The following is an 18125-nucleotide window of genomic DNA, read 5'->3' as shown; positions in this document are numbered from 1 at the left end:
TTAAAATATTATACAATTTGATTAAACACTCGACATTTTTGAAACAAATTTGCACTAGAATAAAATAAACAATTTGGAAATGCATGGAAGTCTCCGTACCTCTGACATGCTAAGTGAGAGCTCTACCATCTGAGTTACATGCCCGTAGTGGTAAACATAGTTTAGAAAACACGATTTGATTTCACACATTTTTGAACCGGCTTGTAAATTTGCACTCATGTTAAAGCTTTCAAATTACATAGGCAACACTGGATATATTTGAAACAAATTTGCTCTCATGTAAAGCTTTCAAATTATATAAGCAATTGGAGATGCGGGGTACGATCCCCGTACCTCTCGCATGCTAAGCGAGCACTCTACCATTTGAGCTACATCCCCACAATGCAAATTGCTTCATTAAATATCTATAATTTAGAAAAGAATAAATATTTAAAAATAAGAGTATGATACGATTGATTCGACACTCAACTTTGAAAATTAAAATAGTATAATAGTATAGGATTTTAGTAAGAACTTGACATTTTCATCTAAAATTTGAAGGGTGTAATGTTTGCAGACTAAATTGGAATTGGAGATGCGAGGAATCGATCCCCGTACCTCTCGCATGCAAAGCGAGCGCTCTACCATATGAGCTACATTCACATAATTAATAATGTTTTTTTTGTTTAAATATCTCTAATCTAGAAAGCAAAAAACATTTGAAAATTATAATATTATTCAATTTGATTAAACACTCGACATTTTTGAAACAAATTTGCACTAGTATAAAGCTTGCGAATAATATAAACAATTGGAAATGCATGGAAGTCCCCGTAACTCTCACATGCTAAAGTGAGAGCTATACCATCTGAGTTACATGCCCGTAGTGGTAAATACATTATTAAATAACTCTCACATGCTAAGTGAGAGCTCTACCATCTGAGTTACATGCCCGTAGTGGTAAATACATTATTAAATGTCTATAGTTTAGAAAACACGATTTGATTTCACACTTGACATTTTTGAACCGGCTTGCAAATTTGCACTCATGTTAAAGCTTTCAAATTACATAGGCAACACTGGATATTTTTGAAACAAATTTGCACTCATGTAATGCTTTCAAAAATATATAGGCAATTGGAGATGCGTGTTATCGATACCCGTACCTCTCGCATGCGAAGCGAGCGCTCTACCATATGAGCTACATCCGCATAATTAATAATGTTTTTTTTTTTTTAAATATCTCAAATCTAGAAAGCAAAAAACATTAGAAAATTAAAATATTATACAATTTGATTAAACACTCGACATTTTTGAAACAAATTTGCACTAGAATAAAATAAACAATTGGAAATGCATGGAAGTCCCCGTAACACTCTCACATGCTAAATGAGAGCTCTACCATCTGAGTTACATGCCCGTAGTGGTAAACATAGTTTAGAAAACACGATGTCATGTTAAAGCTTTCGAATTACATAGGCAACACTGGATATAATTGAAACAAATTTGATCAGATGTAAAGCTTTCAAATTATATACACAATTGGAAATGCGAGGTATTGATCCCCGTACCTCTCGCATGCTAAGCAAGCGCTCTACCATTTGAGCTACATCCCCACAATGCAAATTGCTTCATTAAATATCTATAATTTAGAAAAGAATAAATATTTAAAAATAAGAATATGATACGATTGATTCGACACTCAACTTTGAAAATTAAAATAGTATAATAGTATAGGATTTTAGTATGAACTTGACATTTTCATCTCGAATTTGAAGGGTGTAATGTTTGCAGACTAAATTGGAATTGGAGATGCGAGGTATCGATCCCCGTACCTCTTGCATGCAAAGCGAGCGCTCTACCATATGAGCTACATCCCCATTATGAAAAATGGTTTTTTAAATATCCCTAATCTATAAAGCAAAAAGCATTTCAAAATTTAAAAAATTATACAATTTGATTATACACTCGGCATTTTTGAAACAAATTTGCAATAGTGTAAAACTTGCAAATAACATAGACAATTGGAAATGCAAGTTAGTCCCCGTAATTCTCACATGCTAAGCGAGCGCTCTACCATCTGAGCTACATCCCCGTAATGGTAAATACTTTATTAAATATCTATAGTTTAGAAAACAAAAAGCATTTATCATTCAAGAATTTCACACTCAACATTTTCAAATCGTGCAGGTTACATTGAATTCGATTCAACGCTCTACATTGTAACAAATTTGCACTCATGTTAAGCTTTGAAATTACATTTTAGACAATTGGAGATGCGGGGTAGCGATCCCCGTACCTCTCGCATGCTAAGCGAGCGCTCTACCATCTAAGCTACATGCCCATAATTTAAATTGTTTCATTAAATATCTGTAATTCAAAAAACTAAAAGCATTTAAAAATAATAATATTTTACGATTTGATTCGACACTAAACTATGAGAATTAAAATATTATAGGATTTTATTCAGAATTCGACATCCCGTAACAAATTTTCAACGTCCATAGGAGTTGGAGATGCGGGTTATCGATACCAGTACCTCTTGCATGCGAAGCAAGCGCTCTACCATATGAGCGACATCCCCATAATTAATAATGTTTTTTTTTAAATATCTCTAATCTAGAAAGCAAAAAGCATTTGAAAATTAAAATATTATACAATTTGATAAAACACTCGACATTTTTGAAACAAATTTGCACTAGTGTAAAGCTTGCAAATAATATAAACAATTGGAAATGCAAGGAAGTCCCCGTAATTCTCACATGCTAAGCGAGCACTCTACCATCTGAGCTACATCCCCGTAAAGGTAAATACTTTATTAAATATCTATAGTTTAGAAAACAAAAAGCATTTATCATTCAAGAATTTCACACTCAACATTTTCAAACCGTGTATAAATCTTGCAGGTTACATTGAATTCGATTAAACGCTCAACATTGTAACAAATTTGCACTCATGTTAAGCTTTGAAATTACACTTTAGACAATTGGAGATGCAGGGTATCGATCCCCGTACTTCTCGCATGCTAAACGAGCGCTCTACCATCTGAGCTACATACCCATAATTTAAGTTGTTTCATTAAATATCTGTAATTCAGAAAACTAAAAGCATTTAAAAATAATAATATTTTACGATTTGATTCGACACTCAACTTTGAAAATTAAAATAGTATAGGATTTTATTCAGAATTCGACATTCCGTAACAAATTTACAACGTACATAGGAGTTGGATATGCGGGTTATCAATACCCGTACCTCTCGCATGCGAAGCGAGCGCTCTACCATATGAGCTACATCCGCATAATTAATAATGTTTTTTTTTTTTTTAAATATCTCTAATCTAGAAAGCAAAAAACATTTGAAAATTAAAATATTATACAATTTGATTAAACACTCGACATTTTTGAAACAAATTTGCACTAGAATAAAATAAACAATTTGGAAATGCATGGAAGTCTCCGTACCTCTGACATGCTAAGTGAGAGCTCTACCATCTGAGTTACATGCCCGTAGTGGTAAACATAGTTTAGAAAACACGATTTGATTTCACACATTTTTGAACCGGCTTGTAAATTTGCACTCATGTTAAAGCTTTCAAATTACATAGGCAACACTGGATATATTTGAAACAAATTTGCTCTCATGTAAAGCTTTCAAATTATATAAGCAATTGGAGATGCGGGGTACGATCCCCGTACCTCTCGCATGCTAAGCGAGCACTCTACTATTTGAGCTACATCCCCACAATGCAAATTGCTTCATTAAATATCTATAATTTAGAAAAGAATAAATATTTAAAAATAAGAGTATGATACGATTGATTCGACACTCAACTTTGAAAATTAAAATAGTATAATAGTATAGGATTTTAGTAAGAACTTGACATTTTCATCTAAAATTTGAAGGGTGTAATGTTTGCAGACTAAATTGGAATTGGAGATGCGAGGAATCGATCCCCGTACCTCTCGCATGCAAAGCGAGCGCTCTACCATATGAGCTACATTCACATAATTAATAATGTTTTTTTTTGTTTAAATATCTCTAATCTAGAAAGCAAAAAACATTTGAAAATTATAATATTATTCAATTTGATTAAACACTCGACATTTTTGAAACAAATTTGCACTAGTATAAAGCTTGCGAATAATATAAACAATTGGAAATGCATGGAAGTCCCCGTAACTCTCACATGCTAAAGTGAGAGCTATACCATCTGAGTTACATGCCCGTAGTGGTAAATACATTATTAAATAACTCTCACATGCTAAGTGAGAGCTCTACCATCTGAGTTACATGCCCGTAGTGGTAAATACATTATTAAATGTCTATAGTTTAGAAAACACGATTTGATTTCACACTTGACATTTTTGAACCGGCTTGCAAATTTGCACTCATGTTAAAGCTTTCAAATTACATAGGCAACACTGGATATTTTTGAAACAAATTTGCACTCATGTAATGCTTTCAAAAATATATAGGCAATTGGAGATGCGTGTTATCGATACCCGTACCTCTCGCATGCGAAGCGAGCGCTCTACCATATGAACTACATCCGCATAATTAATAATGTTTTTTTTTTAAATATCTCAAATCTAGAAAGCAAAAAACATTAGAAAATTAAAATATTATACAATTTGATTAAACACTCGACATTTTTGAAACAAATTTGCACTAGAATAAAATAAACAATTGGAAATGCATGGAAGTCCCCGTAACCCTCTCACATGCTAAATGAGAGCTCTACCATCTGAGTTACATGCCCGTAGTGGTAAACATAGTTTAGAAAACACGATGTCATGTTAAAGCTTTCGAATTACATAGGCAACACTGGATATAATTGAAACAAATTTGATCAGATGTAAAGCTTTCAAATTATATACACAATTGGAAATGCGAGGTATTGATCCCCGTACCTCTCGCATGCTAAGCGAGCGCTCTACCATTTGAGCTACATCCCCACAATGCAAATTGCTTCATTAAATATCTATAATTTAGAAAAGAATAAATATTTAAAAATAAGAATATGATACGATTGATTCGACACTCAACTTTGAAAATTAAAATAGTATAATAGTATAGGATTTTAGTATGAACTTGACATTTTCATCTCGAATTTGAAGGGTGTAATGTTTGCAGACTAAATTGGAATTGGAGATGCGAGGTATCGATCCCCGTACCTCTTGCATGCAAAGCGAGCACTCTACCATATGAGCTACATCCCCATTATGAAAAATGGTTTTTTAAATATCCCTAATCTATAAAGCAAAAAGCATTTCAAAATTTAAAAAATTATACAATTTGATTATACACTCGGCATTTTTGAAACAAATTTGCAATAGTGTAAAACTTGCAAATAACATAGACAATTGGAAATGCAAGTTAGTCCCCGTAATTCTCACATGCTAAGCGAGCGCTCTACCATCTGAGCTACATCCCCGTAATGGTAAATACTTTATTAAATATCTATAGTTTAGAAAACAAAAAGCATTTATCATTCAAGAATTTCACACTCAACATTTTCAAATCGTGCAGGTTACATTGAATTCGATTCAACGCTCTACATTGTAACAAATTTTCACTCATGTTAAGCTTTGAAATTACATTTTAGACAATTGGAGATGCGGGGTAGCGATCCCCGTACCTCTCGCATGCTAAGCGAGCGCTCTACCATCTAAGCTACATGCCCATAATTTAAATTGTTTCATTAAATATCTGTAATTCAAAAAACTAAAAGCATTTAAAAATAATAATATTTTACGATTTGATTCGACACTAAACTATGAGAATTAAAATATTATAGGATTTTATTCAGAATTCGACATCCCGTAACAAATTTTCAACGTCCATAGGAGTTGGAGATGCGGGTTATCGATACCAGTACCTCTTGCATGCGAAGCAAGCGCTCTACCATATGAGCGACATCCCCATAATTAATAATGTTTTTTTTAAATATCTCTAATCTAGAAAGCAAAAAGCATTTGAAAATTAAAATATTATACAATTTAAGCACTCAACATTTTCAAACCGTGTATAAATCTTGCAGGTTACATTGAATTCGATTCAACGCTCAACATTGTAACAAATTGGCACTCATATTAAGCTTTAAAATTACATTTTAGTCAATTGGAGATGGGGGATATCAATCCCCGTACCTCTCGCATGCTAAGCGAGCGCTCTACCATCTGAGCTATATGCCCATAATTTAAATTGTTTCATTAAATATCTGTAATTCAGAAAACTAAAAGCATTTAAAAGTAATAATATTTTACGATTTGATTCGACACAAAACCTTGGAAATTAAAATATTATAGGATTTTATAAAGAACTTGACATCCCGTAACAAATTTTCAACGTCCATAGGAGTTGGAGATGCGGGTTATCGAAACCCGTACCTCTCGCATGCGAAGCAAGCACTCTACCATCTGAGCTACATCCCCATAATTAATAATGTTTTTTTTTTAAATATCTTTAATCTAGAAAGCAAAAAGCATTTGAAAATTAAAATATTATACAATTTGATAAAACACTCGACATTTTTGAAACAAATTTGCACTAGTGTAAAGCTTGCAAATAATATAAACAATTGGAAATGCAAGGAAGTCCCCGTAATTCTCACATGCTAAGCGAGCACTCTACCATCTGAGCTACATCCCCGTAATGGTAAATACTTCATTAAATATCTATAGTTTAGAAAACAAAAAGCATTTATCATTCAAGAATTTCACACTCAACATTTTCAAACCGTGTATAAATCTTGCATGTTACATTGAATTCGATTCAACGCTCAACATTGTAACAAATTTGCACTCATGTTAAGCTTCGAAATTACATTTTAGACAATTGGAGATGCGGGATATCAATCCCCGTACCTATCGCATGCTAAGCGAGCACTCTACCATCTGAGCTACATGCCCATAATTTAAATTGTTTCATTAAATATCTGTAATTCAGAAAACTAAAAGCATTTAAAAATAATAATATTTTACGATTTGATTCGACACTCAACTTTGAAAATTAAAATATTAAAGGATTTTATTCAAAACTCGACATCCCGTAATAAATTTTCAACGCCCATAGGAGTTGGAGATGCGGGTTATCGATACCCGTACCTCTCGCATGCGAAGCAAGCACTCTACCATATGAGCTACATCCCCATAATTATTAAATGTCTATAGTTTCTCTAAATACATTATTAAATGTCTATATTTAAGAAAACACGATTTGATTTCACACTCGCCATTTTTGAACCGTGTATAAAGCTGCTTGCAGGTCACATCGGAATTTGAGATGTTTTTGTAACAAATTTGCACTCATCTTAAAGCTTTCAAATTACATAGGCAACACTAGATATTTTTGAAACAAATTTGCACTCATGTAAAGCTTTCAAATTATATAGGCAATTGGAGAAGTGAGGTATCGATCCCCGTACCTCTCGCACGCTAAGCGAGCGCTCTACCATTTGAGCTACATACCCATAATGTAAATTACTTCACTAAATATCTATAATTTAGAAAAGAATAAGTATTTAAAAATAAGAGTATGATACGATTGATTCGACACTCAACTTTGAAAATTAAAATAGTATAGGATTTTAGTAAGAACTTGACATTTTCATCTCAAATTTGAAGGGTGTAATGTTTGCAAACTAAATAGGAATTGGAGATGCGGTGTATCAATCCCCGTACCTCTCGCATGCAAAGCGAGCGCTCTACCATATGATGAGCTACATCCCCATAATGAAAAATGGTTTTTTAAATATCCCTAATCTAAAAAGCAAAAAGAATTTCAAAATTTAAAAAATTATACAGTTTGATTATACACTCGGGCATTTTTGAAACAAATTTGCACTAGTGTAAAACTCGCAAATAACATAGACAATTGGAAATGCAAGAAAGTCCCCGTAATTCTCACATGCTAAGCGCTCAACAATCTGAGCTACATCCCTGTAATGGTAAATACTTTATTAAATATCTATAGTTTAGAAAACAAAAAGCATTTATCATTCAAGAATTTCACACTCAACATTTTCAAATCGTGTATAAATCTTGCAGGTTACATTGAGTTCGATTCAACGCTCTACATTGTAATAAATTTGCACTCATGTTAAGCTTTGAAATTACATTTTAGACAATTGGAGATGCGGGGTAACGATCCCCGTACCTCTCGCATGCTAAGCAAGCGCTTTACCATCTGAGCTACATACCCATAATTTAAATTGTTTCATTAAATATCTGTAATTCAAAAAACTAAAAGCATTTAAAAATAATAATATTTTACGATTTGATTTGACACTCAACTATGAAAATTAAAATATTATAGGATTTTATTCAGAATTTGACATGCCGTAACAAATTTTCAACGTCCATAGGAGTTGGAGATGCGGGTTATCGATACCCGTACCTCTCGCATGCGAAGCAAGCGCTCTACCATATGAGCTACATCCCCATAATTAATAATGTTTTTTTTTTAAATATCTCTAATCTAGAAAGCAAAAAGCATTTGAAAATTAAAATATTATACAATTTGATTAAACACTCGACATTTTTGAAACAAATTTGCACTAGTGTAAAGCTTGCAAATAATATAAACAATTGGAAATGCATGGAAGTCCCTGTAACTCTCACATGCTAAGCGAGAGCTCTACCATCAGAGCTACATGCCCGTAGTGGTAAATACATTATTAAATGTCTATAGTTTCTCTAAATACATTATTAAATGTCTATAGTTTAGAGAAAACACGATTTGATTTCACACTCGCCATTTTTGAACCGTGTATAAAGCTTGCAAGTCACATCGGAATTTGAGATGTTTTTGTAACAAATTTGCACTAATGTTAAAGCTTTCAGATTACATAGGCAACACTGGATATTTTTGAAACAAATTTGCACTGATGTGAAGCTTTCAAATTATATAGGCAATTGGAGATGCGGGGTATCGATCCCCGTACCTCTCACATGCTAAGCGAGCGCTCTACCATTTGAGCTACATCCCCATAATGCAAATTACTTCACTAAATATCTATAATTTAGAAAAGAATAAGTATTTAAAAATAAGAGTATGATACGATTGATTCAACACTCAACTTCGAAAATTAAAATAGTATAGGATTTTAGTAAGAACTTGACATTTTCATCTCAAATTTGAAGGGTGTAATGTTTGCAAACTAAATAGGAATTGGAGATGCGGGGTATCAATCCCGGTACCTCTCTCATGCAAAGCGAGCGCTCTACCATATGATGAGCTACATCCCCATAATGAAAAATGGTTTTTTAAATATCCCTAATCTATAAAGCAAAAAGAATTTCAAAATTTAAAAAATTATAAAATTTGATTATACACTCGGGCATTTTTGAAACAAATTTGCACTACTGTAAAACTTGCAAATAAAATAGACGATTGGAAATGCAAGAAAGTCCCCGTAATTCTCACATGCTAAGCGCTCAACAATCTGAGCTACATCCCTGTAATGGTAAATACTTTATTAGATATCTATAGTTCAGAAAACAAAAAGCATTTATCATTCAAGAATTTCACACTCAACATTTTCAAACCGTGTATAAATCTTGCAGGTTACATTGAATTCGATTCAACGCTCAACATTGTAACAAATTAGCACTCATGTTAAGCTTTGAAATTTCATTTTTTAGACAACTGAAGATGCGGGGTATCGATCCCTGTACCTCTTGCATGCAAAGTGAGCGCTCTACCATATGAGCTACATCCCCATAATGGAAAATGGTTTTTTAAATATCCCTAATCTATAAAGCAAAAAGCATTTCAAAATTTTAAAAAGTATACAATTTGATTATACACTCGGGCATTTTTGAAACAAATTTGCACTAGTGTAAAACTTGCAAATAACATAGACAATTGGAAATGCAAGGAAGTCCCCGTAATTCTCACATGTTAAGCGAGCTCTCAACAATCTGAGCTACATCCTCGTAATGGTAAATACTTTATTAAATATCTATAGTTTAGAAAACAGAAAGCATTTATCATTCAAGAATTTTTTCAAACCGTGTATAAATCTTGCAGGTTACATTGAATTCGATTCAACGCTCAACATTGTAACAAATTTGCACTCATGTTAAGCTTTGAAATTACATTTTAGACAATTGGAGATGCGGGGTATCGATTCCCGTACCTCTCGCATGCTAAGTGAGCGCTCTACCATCTGAGCTACATGTCCATAATTTAAATTGTTTCATTAAATATCTGTAATTCAGAAAACTAAAAGCATTTGAAAATAATAATATTTTACGATTTGATTCGACACTCAACTTTGAAAATTAAAATATTATAGGAATTTATTCAGAAGTCGACATTTCGTAACAAATTTGGAACGTGTAAAGTTTGCAAACTACATATGAATTGGAGATGCGGGTTATCGATACCCGTACCTCTCGCATGCGAAGCGAGCGCTCTACCATATGAGCTACATCCGCATAATTAATAATGTTTTTTTTTTAAAATATCTCTAATCTAGAGAGCAAAAAGCATTTGAAAATTAAAATATTATACAATTTGATTAAACACTCGACATTTTTGAAACAAATTTGCACTAGTGTAAAGGTTGCAAATAATCTAAACAATTGGAAATGCATGGAAGTCCCCGTAACTCTCACATGCTAAGCAAGAGCTCTACCATCTGAGATACATCCCCGTAGTGGTAAATACATTTTTAAATGACTATAGTTTTGAAAACAAAAAGCATTTATAATTCACCAAATTATATGGTTTGATTTCACACTCGACATTTTTGAACCATGTATATATAAAGCTTGCTGGTCACATAGGAACTCATGTTAAGCTTTCAAATTACATAGGCAACACTGGATATTTTTGAAACAAATTTGCATTCATGTAAAGCTTTCAAATTATATAAGCAATTGGAGATGCGGGGTATCGATCCCTGTACCTCTCGCATGCTAAGCGAGTGCTCTACCATCTGAGCTACATCCCCATAATGCAAATTGCTTCATTAAATATCTATAATTTAGAAAAGAATAAGTATTTAAAAATAAGAGTATTATAAGATTGATTCAACACTTAACTTTGAAAATTAAAATAGTATAGGATTTTATTAAGAACTTGACATTTTCATCTCAAATTTGAAGTGTGTAATGTTTGCAGACTAAATAGGAATTGCAGTTAGAATAACCATGCATAAAATATATAAGCAGTAAGTAAATAGAGAGAGAGATTTATAGTGGTTCGGAGATGGTGTAATTCTCCTACTCCACTCTTCTCCTTTCACTTCAAGGAGGAAATTCACTATTCTTCGATCACCCAGATACAATAGTGAATAAGTGTCCACCAACACTTCTCCGAGAGCTTCGCACAAAGCTACACTCCTCCAAGGTTTTTCGCAAGCTCCTCTTGTTACTCCGCCTTCCCGAGTACTTCGCACCAAGCTGTACTCCTACACCACGAGAACTACGCACAAAGCTACGCTCTCACAGGGTTTTCACAAGCTCCTCTTGTTACTCTGCCCTTTACACCGAGTGTTACGCACAAAGCTACACTCAACCAGGGTTTTTCACTCTCTCTAGTTACTCCGCCCTCTTTCTACACTCAGTAGAGAAGTTTACAAAGAGATAAAAGTTTTCTCTCACTCAGACTTGAATTCTATCGTATATAGCTCAATATATTGCTTCTTGGTTGATTTCAATATTGCTTGCTTTTCTCTTGCTTGTATATCTTAATTTTTCAGCCGTTGTTCAAGTGTTGAATTCGTATTTTTCTTCAAGTCTGCTTGGGCAATTTATAGCCAATGAAAGCTATTTGCCCGTTGATCAACTTTCGATCTCGATCGTCCATCTTCGTATGTAGTTGATCAAAATAAAATTGTCAACTTGATCTGAAATATTAGGTAGAAGTCTTTTTGCCTTTTGTCAGATGATTTGAATATTTTGCTCGTTGCCGTGTCTTGAATTTTGTAGCCTTCAGAATTTGAATAAGATCGGCGCGGCAAGCTTGACATTTCTTGTCATTCATAAATGTTCTGACATATCATGTTGATCAAATAATTTATCTGCTGATTCTTGCTTGAGTATGAAGCAATATCTCCGTGAATCAGCCTCCTTCGAGCGTCTCCGGTTCCACCGTAAAAATTGATGTTCAGATGAAAATATATCAGTTTTGATTTCCTTATGTAAACACTTCATAGTGAGATGCTCTGTTTCGATTTTTTTACTCGGTCCACCATACTTGGTGTGTTTCTTCTCCAATACGGCTTGCTTAGTCTCCCATACGGTGCTACTTAGTCACTTAAGACCATTTGGCATAGCTTACACGCGTATCATCCAACTCTTCTAGCATGGTTCTTGGTGACTTATCCGCATCATAATTGTGTTAAGCCATAATCCCGCTTAACTTCTTCAAATAAATTATGATCTTCCAGACTTGTACACGAGTTTCATGATATGGGTGCACCATACTATGTAGACCTAAATTGACTCAAATAGAATAAAATTGGGGACTACTTTATTTTTTAAAAATACATTCGGCTCATCAAAATTTACAATTTATTCCTAACAATTTCCCCCTTTTTGATGATGCCGAAACTTATACCCAAGTCATTTTGGCTTTGTCAATTTTTGAATAAACAATTTCCCCCTTTTTGATGATTGCTTTTTTAATTGGACAATCCTAAACGTATACATGAGACTTTGATCGTGGGTTTTGCATTTTTCTTTTTAGCTTGAATTTTTCTTCCCCTAAATTTTATCCTCTCATTTATACGTGTAACATATTAGTTCTAGGTCCAAATTAAAATCTTGTAACATATTAAACACAAATAAATAAAATAAACTAGCTAAGACACAAAAAAATGGTACCAATTTTGTCATGCATATTCAACCCATTTTAGTTTAGCAATAACGTACCAAAATATCATAATGTGCTAGCCAGAAGTATTATGTACACCAAAATTATGAGATGCGTCAAACAATTTTTACTTCCCTCTTAGCTTTGCATTGATGTGCGCCCGTAGCTTCTTGAAGTCATTGTCGTAGTTCTTATTTTGGTATGGGGCGGTCACTTTTCCAATGATGTAGTAGCCATAGGCTTCTCTTATGCTTTCTCCTCTCAACACGCCGGCTTCGTGCCAAGTAATGCACTCATCAAAGGATTGTCCATCACACATTTGTTCACTCTGATGCCCGAACTCGGTTTGAAGCTCTTGTAATTTTTGCATTCTTGTGGCAATTGGCTTCAGCACTGGTGCATTCGGCGTAGGTGCATTTGGCGTAGGTGGTAACACATCATGCGGGGTTGAGCTAGAACTAGGACAAGTACATTTGAGATAATCAATCATGCTCACACGTCCTCGACCCCTTGACCACTTCGACCTTTTGTTGTTGGTCGAATGAGTTCCACCAATGGTCCTCTCGGTTGTGGAGCTCTCGGTTGTGATGCATATGCATAAGCTTGAGGTACAAAATGACTTGCTAATCCTTCCCCGTTTTCGGCAGCATTAACAAATTTTTGAAAGCTCTCCGAGGAAGTATTTTGTTGTTGTCGCACACCTTCAAGAAGATCCATGTTGATATGAGTTTGTTGTAGGAGTCCTTTCATTTGTTGCTCCAATAACTTGAGTCTTGAAATTGTTTCGGACCCCAACTTTCCCATTTCAACAAATAATTTCAATACTTCATTTTTCAACTCCTCCTTTGCCGTATCAATTTCATTTTTCAATAGTCCTTGCCTATTGAACAATTGCACAGCACGATCAATCATGTTCTTATGATAATCATCAAGCTTGTTGTCCATGGCATCAATCTTGTTATTCAAACCTCCTGTGGACTCTTGAATAATCAACTTAACATCTCCGACAATTTCCTCCGGTAAGGATTGAACATTGAACAATGTTTCGGCTTGTATTGGTGGTGTTGGATTTGACATTGAGTGAATGAAATCATCTTGAGGAGTGGTAAGCATCGTCTCGGCAAGGTTTGGTTCGGCCTCCTCATTGTTGTAACAAATCATAAAAGTGGCACGGTTCCTTGGATTGTCTTGATCTGATCATAAAACTCACATGTAGTTGGCAAGCTCGGCAAATTACGTGCTTCATCCAAATTCAAGGAAATTTGATGGCTTGGTACACTTACATTATCTTGAATTGATCCCGTAATCTCCGTTACGGGATGAGGAAAGCAAGACACATAGCTAAGATTTCCATCTCCAAAAGTGGCAGGATACGAGTCTAACTCCGGCAATCCTCCATCATCAATTCGTGCCGTAGATCCTTATCCGGGGGCCCTTCAAATTTCGTCCCTTGAAATGATAGTTGCCCGACGGATATCATTTGGATCAAATTCTCCAATCGGCACATCCAATGCGGCTTCGACAATCACGTTTTTCTCGGTTCTTTTCTTTCTTGCAAGCTTGGTCATGAAACAAGAATTAATGACCGACAATCTTGTGGCTCGAGCAAGGTCACGAGTACCTAGCCAACTCAAAACAAGTTCCTCCCTTTCCAAGGTTTTTTGCCCAATTGTTTCGGCCAACTTGTTGTGATCGCCCAATCTCCAAGCTCTCCAAGCTTTGGCACGCTCAAACTCCTCCAATAATACACTGTCCGCCCCAATAGTTGGTACATCATCAACACTGCCAACCTCAACTCTATCACTCTCAACTACATTAACCTCCAATCTATCAACCCCTTCAACCGGCACGGGAAAGTTAAGGACAAGAGGGTTCGGATTTGGCAAGGTTGCGGGTTGGGTGGTTATTGGGTGGCTAGATGTTTCTTCATTGGATCTTATTGCGGGGGTGTTGGATCCCTCATTATATTGCTTGGTTCACGGATTAAGGGTCTTAGAGCTAGGGAAGGGTTTGAGGCTTTTCTTTTTCGGGTAAGCTTGAGTACGGTGGGAATTTTTGGTTCATTGGAGCTTGGTCTAAATAGGCAATTATGGTTGAGAATGAGTTTGGCTTTGGATAATGTCACATTTTTTGGTTCATAGTATCTCCCCAATTGCAAAACCATATCCAATTTCTTGTTGGAACCAACCATCTACCAACGACTTTGCCTTCTTTAGAGAATCACACAACCTCTCAAACATGAAAGCTCCCCAATCAACACACACATTATTCAAAATAATATCCATGATCAAAAGCTTCTCCCTAGACAATTTGTCACGGCAATAGTACCTAGACTCAACACATTTGTGTATAATATCCAATAGAAGTCCATAGTCCCTTTTCAAGTCCTTTTTATTGCCATTTATCTTAGGAGCTAGCAGTGCGTTGGCATCATGTACCTCGGCCCAAGTAGCATTGATGTCAAAAACATGAGTCTCTACCCACAAATTTGACTCAACAAGATTAAATGCCCTCCGAAAATCATCGACATTTATTTCTACTTCAAATCCTTTCACCATAGAAATAATCGAATTATTTTCAACTCTAGCATGAAAATATAGCTCGGTCACCTCATCCTTGTAAAAACCAACATATCTAAACGTGCAAAAATTTAACAACCCACAACTTTCAAGAGAGTTGATAATTTTTACCCCTAAAGTTTTGTCTTCGACTTGCTTGTTGAAATCGGTGATGTCGAGTACCATCCTGCTAAGCACACGGCTTGATCTCCTTGTCCCTCCGGTGGTGATTGTCTCTGCCTCCAATTGATCAACTTCCATTGTTAGAACTTGAGTTGGGGATTTTTGGTGAGCTATTTGGGTATTTTGGCGGTAATGTCTGAAATTTTTGAGGGGATTGGGTATTTGGTTTTAGAGAGTGTTTGGGTGTGATTTTAGGTTTGGGTGATGGGTATTTATGGGTAGAATAGTGTAGAGTAGAAGATTTTGGATAGGTGTGGAAGCAATGGAAGATGTGGACTCCTCTTTGTTCGAGATTTCCTGCCGGTGAGAGGAAGAAGGAGAAGAAATTTTCCTTTGAGTCTCCTCTTTCTACCCGTTAGAATTGAGGGAAAATATGTGCGAAATTACTTCTTTGCCCTCTAGTGGATGGAGAGAGAGTATTGATCTCTTTGAGGATAAATTCGACTTTCCACATGATTTAAATTTGCCAGCTCAGATTTAAATACTCCATATGTGGGTACATGGCGCCAAAAATTGTGCTTCAAATAACCGTCAACCTGGAGCAAATCAGAAAAAAAAATCTCGAAAATAATCTGTTAGAGCAATAAATATATTCCAGATAAATATTATCATCTCGATTTCATATTTCAATAAAGCTGATATATTTTCTGAAAAGTCTGATAAAATTTTTGGACTGACAGATATATACCTAATATTCTGAAAAGGTTTTTCAAGTTCCAAAGAAAAATTAAAGATTTGACTTTGACCATCCTGAACCCAACTTTTTGACTTTTGGTGTTTCAAAATTAGGCAAACTTACATCAGAATAAATTCCTTTATATAGTAACCCACATAACATGCAACTCTCTAAGTTCCCCCTTAATGTATGCCTATCTAAATAATTAACCCAACTGAAAACTTGTTCCCCCTTAATTGCATATTTTAATCTTAAATTAATTAAACCAATTAAAGCATACTTAGTAGATAAGATAGCAATTAATTTACACAAAATTAATTATGCTAAAACGTGACAAATAAATGGATACACATTTCACATAATTAAATTATAAACACATGTACGCAAATTTCGTAAGATAAAATTTTAACACATTTAGGCACATATAAATTTTATGAAAACGTGTACACAACTAAATACATATCACACGTACACATAAATATAACATATACTCAAAAAAAACACGTAGGTCACATAAATAACACATTACATGCATAGTGCGAACACCTTTCAAAATTAAGAGTTTAAAAAAGCTTAGCTCATTTCGATCATTCACATTTCATGCCTTAGAGTTGCAAAACGAGATTCACACAACGGCTTTGTGAGAATGTCGGCAATTTGATTCTCCGTGGGAACATGATCGATTTTCAAATCTTTCTTTTCGACGTGGTCTCGGATAAAATGGTGTCAAACGTCGATATGCTTGGTTCGCGAGTGAAGCACCGGATTTTGGGTTATGGTGATTGCACTAGTGTTATCGCATAAAATGCTATTAACATTTTCACACTTAATCCCATAGTCCAATAATTGTTGCTTCATCCACAAGATTTGTGCACAACAACTCCCAGCTGCAATATATTCGGCTTCAGCAGTGCTCGTAGCTATGGAGTTTTTCTTTTTGCTGAACCAAGAGACCAATCTTCCCCCTAAGAACTGGCATGTCCCTGAGGTACTTTTTCGGTCTATTTTACAACCTGCAAAATATGCATCTGAATAACCAGTTAGTGTAAAATCTCCTTCTTTGGGATACCATAATCCTACATTGATTGTTCCTTTTAGATATCGAATTATCTTCTTGGTTGCAATCAGATGACTTTCTTTGGGCTTTGATTGGAATCTCGCACATACGCCAACCGAGTAGGATATGTCCGGTCTGCTTGCGGTTAAGTATAGTAACGATCCAATCATCCCTCGATACATCGTTTGGTCGACATCTTTTCCTTCATCATCTTTATCCAATTTTTGAGATGTACTCATGGGAATTTGACTGAGGATTTTCCATCTATGCCAAATTTCTTGATAAGATCTCTTGTGTACTTGGCTTGATTTATGAAAATTCCTTCTTCAAGTTGCTTGACTTGCAGTCCCAAAAAGTAATTTAATTCTCCCATCATACTCATCTCGAACCTGTTCTGCATGAGCTTAGAAAATTTCTCACATAAAGATTTATCAGTACTTCCAAAAATAATATCGTCAACATAAATTTGTACTAATAGAATGTGATTATTTTCTTGAATTCTAAAGAGGGTTTTATCGACTAGACCTTTGGTGAATCCACAACTAATTAGGAACATTGACAAAGTGTCGTACCAAGCTCGCGGAGCTTGTTTTAACCCATACAATGCCTTCTTTAATTTGTAGACTTGATCACCAATGTCTTTTACCTCAAAACCGGGTGGTTGTTCGACGTAAACTTCTTCTTCAAGTAAGCCATTAAGAAATGCGCTCTTTACGTCCATTTGATAAACGATGAAATTCTTGTGCACTGCATATGTTAGGAATATCCGGATTGCTTCGAGCCGTGCGACGGGGGCGAATGTCTCATCAAAATCGATGCCTTCTTTTTGTGAATACCCTTTCGC

At 35.0% G+C, this 18125-nt stretch overlaps 3 non-coding genes across 3 annotated transcripts; all 3 read right to left on the bottom strand.

The window, feature by feature from the left end:
* Positions 1 to 6343: 6343 nt before the first annotated feature.
* On the bottom strand, positions 6344 to 6416 carry TRNAA-CGC. Its single transcript has one exon. It is a non-coding gene; the product is annotated as a tRNA-Ala (tRNA).
* A 2482-nt stretch (positions 6417 to 8898) lies between these two features.
* On the bottom strand, positions 8899 to 8971 carry TRNAA-AGC. The gene has a single exon. It is a non-coding gene; the product is annotated as a tRNA-Ala (tRNA).
* Positions 8972 to 10869: 1898 nt separating this feature from the next.
* Positions 10870 to 10942, bottom strand: TRNAA-AGC. The gene has a single exon. It is a non-coding gene; the product is annotated as a tRNA-Ala (tRNA).
* Between the last annotated feature and the right edge of the window lie 7183 nt (positions 10943 to 18125).

The sequence above is a fragment of the Ipomoea nil genome, unplaced genomic scaffold, assembly GCF_001879475.1.
Source record: "Ipomoea nil cultivar Tokyo-kokei standard unplaced genomic scaffold, Asagao_1.1 scaffold1317, whole genome shotgun sequence".
NCBI classification, from domain to species: Eukaryota; Viridiplantae; Streptophyta; class Magnoliopsida; order Solanales; family Convolvulaceae; genus Ipomoea; species Ipomoea nil.
This window is presented reverse-complemented; position numbering and strand designations above follow the sequence as displayed.